Here is a 15,504-nt window from a genome sequence, read left to right as displayed (position 1 = left end):
AGTACAACACACTTTTTGATATCAATAAATAACACTTTAACTTTCGTCGATATAATAAAAAAATACTCTTTAAAAAAGTTCAACTATTCTACTTTTAAAAAAACTTCTAAGTTAATGTAAAATTCTAAAAAAAAAATGCTACAGAACACAATCCTACCATACTGCCTAAACGCTAAGTTCTAAAAACGTGGAACAGTTTTTAGCACAAAAATCGGTTCCGTAAAACGCGGGATTTGACATACCTAGCATAATGAGTTAATATTTCAAAACATTTACCTGACAGCAATTATACTTTTGAACATTCATAGCATGTCAGCATTCACAAAATTTCTGAATATCCATTATTCTGTTGTGCTAGAGAAATCTTATTAAATTTATTAGTTTATTATTAGTCATCATTTATTATTATCATTAATCATTTATTAGTTCAATAAACTGCGCAGAATTCTACGCATACCTTATTCTAGAATACATACTTCTATGGCTTTCCCTGCTTTAATATACTTCTCAAAGTAAAAACTTTTATTTGTGTAAATGGTTGCTTAAAATAGGTGCAACGGGCGCCCCTTAATTTAATACTTATTAAGTACGCGTAATATATAAATTATATCTTGTACGAGTAATAACAACTGCTCAGGTGGTTTAGAGCCAGTCCAAATTTTTATAGTAGTTCGACTGATCTTTTACTTATTTCATTTAAAACAAACTGTTTTTCAAAAATTGTTGGTTGAACAGAATAATACCTAGCAAAAGTTGTCCCAGATAAAAATTTTTTTTATTGATATGAGGATTGGCGTAAATTGGCTTTACACTAAAAGAAGAATATTTAAAAAAATAGCGGTTAAAGTCATTAATCACAAATTTTCTTGTAATCTACAACCAAATAACTATCAATATTATATTCTACCATTTTACCATAAAATTATTTATATGGTTAGCTAGAAAATTCGACAAATTTTCATTTCTTTCAACGAAGAACATTTAAGTGTCAGGTATTCGGTAACACAATGCGATTTTGTTTTTAAAGGCTTTTTGATGGCCGTAAAAACAGTTTATGTTGAGTGGAATAATATTCGTAATAAACAAAATAAAACGTGATACTTTTATTTGCACAGACATACAGATATATACAGGCCTTAGGGGGAGTAAATGAGCGCCAGATCGAAGAAAAGCTCTCCTAAAACGAACATAGCGAGCCATGCAAGCTGCTCTTCTAAACAGCTTCTTACGAGAGCTTTCAGTTTTTGCATGAGCTATCTATTTATTCATTAAAAAAAAAAAGGCTTATTAAATACAAAATTTGGTTTTATGTTTGTTACAAGTATATGTCTGTCACGTTAATGTTACAAGAACATAAACACAACAAGCGTCATTTATTGCGCCTTGAAAAAATTCTGTAGACGAGCATTGGCTTTGGGTTTTCACATTAGTTATCCATTTATTTGTTTGATAAAAAATTTGGGTTTTCACATTAGTTATCCATTTATTTGTTTGATAAAAAATTTGAAAAAGAACTATAAAACTACTTATAAAAAATGTTTTTATATTTTCCTTCTGTAATAGAATGCAGGCATTTTATTACAACAATTAAAAATTCCACAATAAAAGTGAATAATATATTAAAGTAAATAATAAATAAAATATATAACTCATTACATAAAATAAAAATTATTATGCAATAATTTAGAGTGCAATAACTTCATATTTATCATTTATCAAAAAAAGAGGATGAAAGTTTGTTTATTACTTAGAAAAACAGTTCTTGCATCTTCTTATTGAGAAAACAAAGATGTAGCATATCGAATATGATTTTTCAATAACTGTTTTATACATATTGGTATACAAAGTAATAGTTCATAGTAAACCCACGGGTATACAGGTCTCTGAAAAATATGCATGGAAGAAAATGATATTGTATATACAAATATTAAATAAAGAAACCGGAAACTTTAAACTACATCACATCGTATATAGAGTTATGGCTTAACTATACGTATATCAAAATTTTACAAAATTATCATAACTATATTATCAACTTTAATACATTTGATTGTAAATTATTCAAATTGCCTTTTCATCTGAACTATTGATATCGTTATTTGCGTCATTGTTATAATCTTTATCTTCATTAAATGTGCCAGGGTTTGAGCAACCCACTCTTTGGCATGACCTACACATTAATAAGCAATTTAAACCACCTAAATACAATTAATATAACTATTAAAAGGCGTTGTCTATTAACTACTACAGGAATGTATTATTTTGGTAGGAAGTTTTGTATTATTTTATTTGGTATTATCATTATACATTATACATTAAGACTACATTAACTTTTTTTAAATCGCAATTCCTAATGCAAAATAAATTTTCTGGAGCTGATGGTTGAAGGTTTTATGGTGGTAAGAGACTTGATTTGATCCTTTTTCAACCTTATTCCAGTGGGTCCAAGTTACGACCACGTCGTTGCTGTACTTGATGGTAGACACGGAATGAATGTTGCTTTGCTTCAGAAATTTTTGGAGGTCATACAGCTAAATCAAAGGTTTGTGAACTGGTTTTGATGCTACTCTGCGAAGAAACTTATATCAAAATTTATCAAACAAAATTGACTTCCTTTTTTAGCCATGTATTGCTAGAAAAAATTGTTCTCCGGGAGGAGCAATTTTATCGTGTTTGGCTTCTGGCGTGTTAAATACATCAATAACTTTGCATAAGACCATATTGATGTGCAACTATTTCTCTATCACAGTTAATTTTATAATTGCCAACAATACCGTTGGAAAGAGAGATCTGTTTATGTCGGGATACACAAAAGGGATTGTAGTTTTTTATCCATCCAATAAACATGTTGGGATTGCGAATGTCACGCGCTTGCCTTGATTCACGCAATTCAACGTGTTGCTCTGATGATTTAAAAGTTACACCGCAAAAATCTGCAACACCTGTTGCAACAGTTGAACATCCAGACATATCGAGAATCTACCAAGAAAGTATACTCTTGGTTAAACCTCTTCACCATGCAAGTCCACTTGATAACTTCATTGGTCTCACGAGTACCTGCTCTATAGTAATGTTAATCGAAATGGTGAAATACTAGTCATTTGTAATTTTTGAGTATTCTTCTAGAGACATTCTGGATCATCTATTGTAAGTACAAATGAGCGGATTTCGCATAAAACAAGTGAGCTCAACTTTTACAACAACCGACAATAGATCACCATCGATACCAGAAGTCGCTACTATTTCGTATGCTTGGCAAATAGAGGCTGATTGAAAGTAACAAAATATATCAGTAGATTAGATTTCTTGCATTCTTCTTTAGCCATCAGGAGTAATGTGTATATTGTACTTAAACCTCCTGGGGCATTGTTAAATAAAAGCATTGGAAAAAAACATAGAACATTTCGTACAGATGACTTTCAGACATGGATAGTGCCATATAGCCGTTCCAAACAGGTCAACAAGTGACTCCGAGCCATGTGCCACACATCCACAAAAAGTCCAGTTGCAATGGTTTATCAAGGAACGACATAGTTTGTGTATATACGTTCATATACGTCCATCGTTTATGTGTATGCGATATATACAACATAGTTTGTGTATATACGTCCCATATACGTCCTCTATAATTAGATTTCAGTGACCAGTATACCAGCTCTTTATCTATTTGTAAGTAGCCAATTTTATCTTTCCCAACAGATGGAATCTCTTTTAAAGTATACTTTAAGAGAGATTGCATCTGTTGGGAAGATAAAATTGGCTACTTACAACTAGCCAAAAAGCATATATAATATAAATGTTTATTGGCCAAATATTCTACCTATAGGTAGAATACTTGGCCTATCAACATTTATATACAAACTGATTGCATGCGCAAGAGTAATACATCAAACTCCACCCATGCTGTGAAAGTTATTGCGACTATCTAATGTATGGTTGTTAAAATCAACATTGTTAAAAACAAACTGGATAAATGATTCTATTATATCGTCTACGCTGGATAATATTTTGAAAAGCTTTGCTTTGTTATATGATGAACACAGTCTAATATTGGAAAAAAATTTGATTAGAGTTTTGGCTTCGAAGTGTCTGTGCAAGTACACACACAACCCGATTTAAATGTTAAAAAAAAATGATCTTGAACACTTATTGCACATATATAATAGCATGCTCTAAAGTGACGCATTTGCGTTTAAAGGTATTCTTTGTCCTTATTAACCGTTTGTAATTAAGAATTCATCTCCAAAACGTGCTTGAAGCTTAATTTTTAAATATTTTTCTGTGTACTGGTAAACTCCAGGTGGAAGGAATTCACCGAACATGTCATTTAATTTGGTAATTGGATACCACCATTTGTCGTTTTCACAGAGATAATCATTTAATTTATTGAAAGCAAAATTTTGTTCAAAATTAAGTACACAACCAGCCTTTTTTTAAAAAACTTTCTCTTTTTTGAAAACTGCACCAGAAAGACTCTATGATATCAGCTGCAACCAAATCTTTTACACTACAAACCTGTGCTTGAATCACCTCGCCCAATTTGTTATTTGGTATTTGAGCTAAATCTAACTTTATAGCCATAGTTAATAGGATGGAAATTGTTTGCCTCTTTTTATACGTAAGTAATCAGTAACTTTAAAAATTTTTTATAAAATCTTCCTTTGATTCGTAAAGACTCCAATAGTCACATGCTTAGCTTGGGCATTTACATTCGTAAGAGCTCACCCATTTGTCGAAAAACTAAGTTTGAGTCTACAGACTAATCTTATATGTGTTTTCGTTTAACACCACTGCACTCTATCGCCTTTTTCTTTGTTCTATATTGCTCTTCTTCATCTAAAGACTGAACTCTTTTTGAAGTTATTTCTGATCAAATTGACTAATATTGGCTGATGGATAAAGTCTCTCTTAATAAGAGACTTTATCCATCACCAAATATTGTTGTTCTTGGTGACTGTCAGTGACTCTGCAGGTGTTTCAGCTCACTACATTTGCCTTTCTAAAAATCTAAATCATATGGTAAACTTTCCAACTCGCTTTCCAGACAACTAGAATCTTTTACCTTCTCTATTCCTTTTATATCTTATTTCAGATCCTAGTCACTGCTCAATTTCTTCACATTCATCCTTAGGTGCTTCTGATCACGGTTTGATCTCTCCAAAATTATTATCTCATTTTTCTTCATCATCAGAATCTTTCTATCATGGTACCTCTTACAACTAACTTAAAACTGACTGGGGCTTTTTTCGGGATTTTCTTCGTGATGGGTTTTGGGTAGAAATATTTCGCCTCCCTGCTGATAAATGAGCTTCTTACATAACTTATTGGATCCAGGCCGACATGAAACCTTTCATTTCCTCTCGACAATTTCAAGTCAAGCCTCAATCTTCTATATGGTTATCCTCACATTGTGGTGCTGTAATTTCCAATTGAAACCGTTACTTCCATATCTATCAGCAATACAATTCTCCCGAAAACAGTCGTCCGTTTATTACTGCTAGAGACCATTGTAAAAAGATTTTTTCTAACGCCAAAGCCCACTACTCTCAGGTCATGAAATCTAGTTTCTCATCTCAAAATTTAGCCTCTCATGACTTCTGGAGAATCTTTAATAGTATTAATTAAAAGGGCAAATCTTTAATTCCACCTCTCTTGTATGGTTCAGACTTTGTCACCTCACCTAAAGACAAAGCTGAATTGTTTGCTAAGAACTTTTCATCAATATCATCTCTTGATTCTACTAATTGCGTTCTACCTAATATAGCCGTCAAACAGGTTGATTTATTGCTTGAAATTTGTATCACTCTAGCTTCCTGCATAATTTCCTGCTTAGACTTTTCTACAACTTGTTGTCCGGATAACAAACCTGTAGTCTTGCAGAAGTGTTCTCCAGAGCTGTCGTCTATACTTTCAAAGCTATTTAACAGGTGCTTATCAGAGTCTTGTTTTCCAGCCTGCTGAAAAGCGGTATCTGTTAACCCTATTTTCATAAATTTTGGAGAACAATCTGATTTGTCTAACTACCGTCCCGATAGTCTTCTTCCTATCATAAGCAAGATTTTTGAATCTTTAATTAACAAACACTTAATGTCTCATCTTGAATCTAATAACTTACTTTCTGATCATCAATATGAGTTTTGATCTTCTCGTTCTTTAGCTGATTTTCTAACAGTAATTACCGATAGGTTTTATTGTGGATTAAATAATAGTGGAGAGGTTAAGCCCATCGCTCTGGACATTTCTTAAGCTTTTGATAAAGTTTGGCATGTTGGTCTTCTCCATAAGCTTTCTTCTTATGGTGTACCTGGTAACATATTTAAGATTATTGAATCCTTCCTTCCCAATCGTAGTATAAAAGTTGTCCTCAATGGAAAGCGCTCATCTTCATTTAAGATTTTTTTTAAGATTTCATCGCATTTAAGATGTCCTCAATGGAAAGCACTCATCTTCTTATTCTGTAACTTAAGAGGTTCCTCAAGGTTCAATCCTTGAGGAACCCCTTAAGTTACAGAATAAGAAGATGAGTGCTTTCCATTGAGGACATCTTAAATGCGAGAATATCTGGAAGATCATTAATTTACATTAATGATCTTCCAGATATTCTCGCATTTAAGGTGGTATTGTTTGTTGATGATGCTAACATTTATTCTTGTCATGATAAGAAGCCAACACTCTCTGATTGCCTTGGAGGGGGCATTTGAGCTTGAAAAAGATTTCACTTTTGCTACAGCATGGGACTCACACTGGCTGCTTATCTTAAATTCAGATAAAGCTCAACTTTTTTCAGCCAATCATCATTGCAATAAGTTAGATCTTCCTATATTTATGAACGGTAATGTACTCGATGAAACATCTACCCTTCATCTTCTAGGATTAACTCTTACTTCCGATCTTTCCTGGAAACCGTATATCAAATCCGTTGCAAAATTAGCATCTGCTAAGGTTGCATCTCTTTATTGAGCTCGATACTTTCTCACTCCGGATTTTATTCTCTATCTCTATAAATCTCAAATCCGTCTTTATATGGAATACTGTTGCCATCACTGGGGTGGATCATCTAATGATGCCCTTTCTCTTTTAGACAAGGTGCAAAAACGCATTTTAAACATAGTTGGACCTGCTCTTGCAACCAACCTCCAACCTTTATGACATCGCTTATTACAAATACTATAATGGGCACTGCTCTAAAGAGCTAGCGTCTCTTGTGCCATCTACTAAAATTCATTCTCGTGTTACTCGTCATTCAACTAAGTCTTATCCTTTTTCTGTTACTGTTCCTAAGTGCTTCAAAAACTTTTATTCATCTAACTTTTTTCCTTGAGCATCAACTCTTTGGAATTCGCTTCTATCATATTACTTTCCTGATTCATATAATTTGCAATCTTTTAAGTCGTCTGTCAATCGTTATCTTCCTCTACAATTTTTATCTTTTCTCTTCCAGTAACTTTCAACTCTGATAGCGGTTGCTTACAACCTTGTTGGAAGCGAAGATATTAAAAAAAAAAGAAAAAAACACGTTTATTTACTTTTGTTTTAAAAATTCGCCGATTTTCCACAATATTGACAATTTAATTTGAAATCAAATTTTCCTATCGTTGAGCAAAGTCTTTGAATATTTTCTAATAAAGCCTCCAAATTGAAAATGGTTATTTGCGACAATGAACGTGAGCACGGATTGACTTAAATTCTCTCATTTTCTCAAACCTCCTATCATTTCGTAGTTTACTGCAACTTATCAGGTTTTTCAAACCTACAAACAATATACCTATAGCCAGACATTGTTTTTTCGTTTGTATATTTGTAAAAGGCATACAAAAGCATAATTAAAGCGACAATTTAAGACCTAATATTACAATTATATTTGTGAAAAAGCATGGAAGGATTAGGTACCTCTTTAAACAAGTAATACTTTAGCACAAAAAAGAAGTTCACCGCACAATAAGCATAACTTTTCTGCTACGTTCATTATGATAAAATTAATAAAATTTATTTTTAGTGAATTAAAACAAAATTTTTAGGGTCAACTAGATTCAACTATTATTCTTGTGAGGATTTAAAACAGTTTATACTATAAACTGTTGTCAATCCTTATAACTCATAGTATAAACCAGGGGTGGAGAACCTTTATGAGCTTGGGGGCCGCATGACCCTTAAAAAAACGTTTGGGAGCCGCACTAATAAATATGCAAATTTGGTGTAAAGTACTCGTACTAATATTATATTTCTTAAAGCATCTTGTATCACAATATTTCTTAACGCATGTATCACAATATTTCTTAATGTATCATGTATCACAAAAGTTATCAATGACTTTTCCGATTCTGTTTCTTTTGAACCAGAACTTGAATATTTGGCTCTATCTTCATAGTTTTAAGCTTCAGTTGGACTTCCAGATGCTCATCGGTCAACTGTGACCTTAAAAAAGACTTGATAAATGTCATGTGTGAAAACGTAGATTCACAACAGTAGGTTGTACCAAAACAGCTCAAAAGACGCTTGGCAATTTAACGGAGTTTTGGATACTCAACTGCAGTTTTCCAAATTTCCAATGGATCCTTCTTGTTGCGAAAGAGAGATTTTAGGATACTGTCCTCAGAAAGCTAAATCAATTCCATCTATAAATATTCTGGAGCTGTTGAAATTTCAACAAGATGAGGCTGAAAAGCTAGTTTCAGTGTTTCATTATGTTCTTCAAAGTCTTTAAAGTCATTAAATTCTGCAATCAAAGAATCCAGGACTGTTTCATATCTTGATATATCATTATCTTCCAACCTTTTCTCATTTTTTTGTTCAAGAATAATTTTTGTGAGCTCCGGGAAATGTTCTGTTGATAAATTTGACTTAGAAATAACATCTTTGAGAAAAACAAGTTTTTTCTTGAATGCCTGAATCTGTTGCCACATTTCATAGATTGACTTAGTTTTACCTTGCAATGAACTATTCAGCATGTTGTACTTTGCCATCAGATCGCAGAGGAATACAGCATCTCTACAAAATTCTGGATTATAAAGCTCACAGATCTCCTTTTGACTTGTAAAAAATCAATTTGTTTTCGAAGCTCAAGCAATTTTTGCAGTACTAACCCTTGTGATAGCCAACGAACTTTGGAATAGCAAGGAAGATCTACAGAATATGTTTCTTCATCAGATTGTAGAAGGTTTCGAAACTGTCAATCGCATGAAGAATTTGCCCGTATACAAATTACAATCCCTTTAACTTTTTTTATTGAGTCATCCAAAGTAGCAGCTTTTGCACACAGACTTTGCTGATGGAGAATACAATGAAATGTAATCAGGCAATCTGGATCAGGCAATTCTTTTTTCATGAAAGCAATGAATCCTTCATTTTTTCCATGCATAGAAGGAGCTCCATCAGAACAAATGCTGACTAGATTTTTCAACTGAAGTTGAGCCTAACAATTTTTTTCTTTGAAAGCAGCAAATATATCACAGCCTCGTGTTTTTTCTTTTAGTGTTGCTAAAGCGAACAACTCTTCATAACTTTTGAAGTCTGCAGTTATAACCCGAATAAATAACAGAAGTTAGACAGAATCAGTCTCATCAGTGGACTCATCTAAAGCAATTGAATAATATGCGTCCTCCATTTGACATATTGAGATTACTTGCTCAGAACTATTTGTAGCAAGCTCATGTTGACGGTCCGTAATTGTTCGCTGAGAAAGCGGAAGATGCTTATACTTATCCATTTTATCTGGATCCATACATGACACTGCTTCAATGAGGCAAGCCTTCAAGGTTTCAATATCACTATATGGTTTTCCTCCTTTGTCAAGAATGAGAGCAATTTTATATGTTGCTTCAGTTGCTCTATTTACATGTTCTTGAACAATTGAAAATGTCTGCAGTTGTTTGCTCTTTTGAGATTTCAGTTTTGCTAATTAATTTTTTTGAGCTTCTCCCTCTAATTTTGCATACTTATGATCCTTATGAATGTTTTCATAATGTCTCTTTGCATTAGAATTCTTCAAAGTTGCAATTGTGAGGTCACACAACAAGCAAAGCATTTTATTCTTGGTTGGAATCATGAAGTAATCTTCCTCCCATTTTTCATTAAAAGACCGATTTTCCTCTTGCACTGTTCTTGTTTTTTTAGGGAGAACTGACATTTTGACACTAGTTGAAAAATTAAACATAAATAGAAAACCATGATATACATTATAATACAAAACTTACAGTCAATTGATTTTTACTGTCACAAAAAAAAATCCGTACGGTGTTTTTATTTATTCATTTTGTTTTGTTTTGTTGTTATTTCTGTCAATCAATTCAATCCACACCACGTCCCTGGTAGTACCGCGCTTAATTTGTATCTCCGCGCAGCGGCCTTGTTCGTCAAGGTTCGTGTTGCGGAGTTAAAGAATTGAGAGAGGGTTATAACCACTATTAAGTAGCCTCGTCATCTGTAGTGGCCTTTTTGGCCTTGAGGAATAACAACAACAACAACAAAAAAAAAAAAAAAAAATTACTTCTGTACCAGCTTTGCCAAGTTAAACAATTTTTTCCCTAAATTAACATTAGCATTCATACACTTTACTATAACTAAAATGTAAAAATAATGTTTATTTTTAAATTTCATTATTTTCTCTAAAATATTTAAAGAAAAATTTAAGTCCTTAATTTTACATTTCGGGGCCCCACAAAGAGTGTCTGGGGGCCGCAGGTTCCCAACCCCTGGTATAAATTGTCATTGTATAAACTTTATACTATGTTATAAATCCCGTCCATTTAACCGCTAGATAGTAGTTTGCAGTTAATGCTGCAACAATGACTATATAAGTGCATTTGAAGCTTAAAAGGAATTAAAGTTGAGAAATAATGACTTATAAGCGTGCTATGAACTGCGCGTTCTACGCCGCAAGGGAATTGACGTTGTAACATAGTAACGTTATAATTAGTTTTTTAGGTTCGCAGTTACTTGGCAAGAAATAATATTAGTTAGACGAAAAGTAATTTCTTTAGTGTCACAGGTAAACATGAATAAATTCCTCACAGTTTTAACTAATATGATTATTTATAAAGTAACTTATTTTAGATTTCAGTTTAAAAAAGTAGAATTCATCTGAGAACAAACTCCACTTGTTAAACAGTTAAGAATTGCTACATTAAATCTTCAAAATAAATTTCGATATATATATATAAGAAGTAAAACATAAAAATATAACAAGTAATTTCTAATCTCAAATGAATATGAGCAGACACTCATAACATTGAAGAAGAGAGCGAGGTTGGTTGTCACACTTTTTACGTTTTAGACTGCTTGTATTTTATTTATCATAAAATCAAAGCCAAACTTTGCACAAAGGTAGTTTAACTATTTCCGGTAACTATTAGAACAATTTGATGACATTGAACTAAATATATTTTGTTGTAATATCGTTTTTTAAAGACCTCTGCTGTATGACAACCAAACCCAACCACGGAGTTAGTTGTCACAAAGTGTGGGGTTAATTGTCACACTTTTTGGTATGTTTGGATTATAACCAGTTAATGCAAATTTAAGTACAACTTAATTTTGTTAATATTATTCTGATAATAGTAAGTTTATTCTGAAAATAAATACATTTTTTAATTATTTTAATTCCCTAAAGGCTACTTTAGTCGAGGAGGCTACTTATTGTGGTTACAACCCTCTCTCAACTCTCTAACTTCGTAGCATTTGTGTTTTCAAATTATTTCACTGCGAGCCCTTAACCTCGACAAACAACGTCACTGCGCAGAGAATTAAGTTGAGTGCGGTACTTCCAGGGACGTTGAATAATCTTAATATAAATGAAGAAAATGTAGTATACTGAAAACATTAGTTTTCTTTCAAAATTACAACACAACTTACACTATAAAAAGTGTTTTTAAAAATGGTGTTTTAATTAATGTTGTAAGAAAAACAGATTTCACAAATAAACTGCAATAAGCCTGGTGTGCATTCTTCATGAGCCCATTTTTTGCAAAGCTGATATTGAATCCATTGTTCTTCTGATCTGATATTAGCAAATGATTCAAAACAGTAACTACATATTCTTCATCTTTAGATAAATTTAAAACTGTCAAAGTGCTTTTTTTTAGCAAAATTTGACTTTAACAATTTTTTTTTACTTCCATTTAAATGTAATTTAGGATTTTTAGTCTTACTAGTTTGCTTGTTTTTATCATTAATAAGTCATGCTTTGACAGGTAAGTTAGTTAAAATCATAGTTGAGCGCTTTTTCTTACCTCTATTTGACGCTAACCTTTGACCTTCTTTAAGCAGAGGTCTAATATTATCAGGTATTTTTAAAAACTAATTGAGTTATTGGACAATGATCAGAGATTTTATTTGATACAAGTGATTAGTTGGTATCTGAATAAATTAGTTGGTATCTGAATAAATTCTTTTGTTTAGTAGTTCTAGTTGAATTGAATACGGCAGATTTCTTTATTTGTAGGTTATCTGAAAATTAGTTCCACTTTTTAGTATTTGTTCTTTTTATAGAACAACTTAGTTGGTCGAGATTTTTTGTAGGTCTAACTATCGGACACTTTAAAAACGAGTGCATGCTAAACATTTCTGGCAATTATCAGCTAGCTCCTAATTTTTTCTGGCATGACATGACATGACATTTTTTGCTAATTTTACTGAGCTATTAGTCCAATCTAATCAAAAACATTTGCATTTAAACCGATGCTCTTTTTTAATTTCTTTAAATTTTTTTTTTTTTTGCAACAACCGTGCTCTTTAAAAAGTATTACAGTTTATTATGCAACTAATTATTTTTTTTTATAAAAATGACTAGTGTTTTTCATTATAGTTACAACGATTTTGAAAGAAAAAATTCTACTTTTGCGAGAACAATTGCTCCCGTAAGCGTTAGGCCGTAAACCGTAAAGCCGTAAATTGCTCCATAAAACAGTCATGAACCGAGAGCTAGAGCTTCTCGCCGAGGCCTATATATATATATATATATATATATATATATATATATATATATATATATATATATATATATATATATATATATATATATATATATATATATATATATATATATATATATATATATATATATATATATATATATATATATATATAATATTTAAATAAGATTTTTTTTTTTTTTCAGGTGCCCCAAGAAGTCCTAACGGTCTTTTCACAGAGCACCGCGGAAATGCATTTAACCAGGAAGTTCACGCCTCCTTCCTTACCGTGACGCGAAAATATGTCCAAAGCTCGTTTCGAACCTGGATTTCCTGCTTATAAAGCAAGCGCTCTAACCACTGCGCTACGACCGCATAAATTATTAAAGTTGGAGGAAGACAATGCCGCATAAATTATTAAAGTTGGAGGAAGACGATGATTTGTTTAAAACAAGTATTTAAGTATTTGAAGAAAAGAAATAATTTAGACTGAAGTAAATAATTTAAAAGGGGAATAAATCAACAAAAAATAGGATTGTAAAATTCAGTTAAGTCGCATGTAAAAAAGTATTCATATTTTTTACAAAACTAATTAAACCAATTCTTCTGCAAATAAAAGATAGAGAATTAATACAAATATTAGATAATATCGATCTTTTCTAGTAAAATATATATTATTCAAAGAATTCATTGCTATTCATTGCATTGGAATATAAAGAATGTACAATAGTTGATCAACAACAATTTGGACTCCATTATTAGTTGGATTAACAAGTAGTTCTGATAAATTTACATCATTAAAAGCAGTTAAAAAGATTAAAGATACAATGATACATAATAGTGAAAAAAATCAATCGTAAAAAATAGTATTTAAGTAAGCTAACATGTTATATATATATATATATATATATATATATTGTATTTTCCAAGTTAAAAGAATATCAAATATATGCATATTAAATCCATGCGTGTTTCATTTATTTCATTGACTGAAAAATTTCCATGAACTCGTATTAGTATTATAAACATGTTCAGGTTTGTAAACTGTTTAAACAGTGTACTATATAAGGAGTGCCGTGGTTAGCGTGCTTGCCTCAGAAGCTAGAGGTCTGTGGTTCAACGCCACCTATGGGTAAGTTTCATAACAGTTAGAAAGGAGACGTAAACTTTTTAGGGCACCTAGAATAAATAGACAAAAAGCTATATCACAAATCTATTTCTATTAGACAAGTTTGTTAAGATCTAACAAGCTCTAAAGTGTTGTTAATAGATTTCACTCTTGGGTTGTTCCTTGATCGCCCTATCAAACTGTAAAAGGTCACTAGATCACCGGGCAACGATTATTACAGAAAAAATTTGTTTTTTGCGGTAATTAAGAATCAAAATTAAAAATCGCAAACGTAACCAGCTCAACTTATGCGAAAAATCTTTCACTAGAAAGGGTTTTTAAAAAAAGTATTTCTTTCATCTTGTTTTTACAACAGCTTAACAAAATATAGTGAAAAGACTTAAACTGGAAACACTTAAAGTAATGAGCTGTTTCATTCAGTTAGAGCATTTTTCTAAACACAAAAGAAATTCGGGACAAGAAACTGTCGTTAATTGAAAAACACACATTATATGTAAAGCCAATGATGTGATTGAACAAGATTAGATTATGATAAAATTACTACACAGCAAATCAGAATGTTACCTAAAACGCATGTTAATATCTTTTATGCGTATAAAATTGGGTTTCTTAAACTAAACCAAAATACTGTATTATCTTATTTAACGTTTCTGTAACCAAAACAAAACAAAAAAGAATACACTTCTAGTTCCTGTCAATGGCTTAGGAGGAACCACATTATGAAACCAATAATAAATGCAATTTTCCAAGTAAGTAATAAGTAAAAACCTTGGTTATACTAAGTCCAACATTGAACTTCTCACAGGTTTAGGAATCGGAACTTATTGGATGACAGCTTATAAAAAGCGTTATTAAACATTTTCCAACTTTTTAGTTCAGTAAATAAGGATTAGCTGGGCTTCCTCGGCAACCTGTCAAATTAAGACTATAAGTACCACCTGTAACAAGAGCAAAAAGCGCATCCTGGCAGAAAGTTTATTCCGGAGTCATAGAATACGGAAACTACTACTCATTTTCCTAAATTCTGTGACTTTCAAAGAGGACTACTCCAATGTCAAGATGCTCCCTAAAGTATGACAACTACGGACGAATGTTGCCTTATTAAATATAGCCTTATTAACACAATTGTATATTAACGTCTGTTCACAAAAAATCCGGAATGAAAAATTGTTCTTAATTGAATACAAAATTAATCAATTTTTGACAAAAATTTTAACTAAAATGAGTGACTGGACATTGTTAACTATTTTATAACCGAAAGTGGTCCTAAATCAGCGGCTTTTCGAACTTTAGTTTTGACTGAATACATTAGGTTGAAAAAGTAGTCTGGATCAAACTCTTTCAACTTTAATCGAATTCTATTCTTAAGGTGGTCAAGATTTTTCGCAGTAAATCCATTTCCATAAACTTTTGCTTTTAAATGTGCCCAAAAATTTTCAATTGGCCTTAACTGCGGTACATTTGGGG

This window comes from Hydra vulgaris, chromosome 01, assembly GCF_038396675.1.
Source record: "Hydra vulgaris chromosome 01, alternate assembly HydraT2T_AEP".
In the NCBI taxonomy this organism is placed as follows: Eukaryota; Metazoa; Cnidaria; class Hydrozoa; order Anthoathecata; family Hydridae; genus Hydra; species Hydra vulgaris.
Note: the sequence above shows the minus strand (reverse complement) of the source record.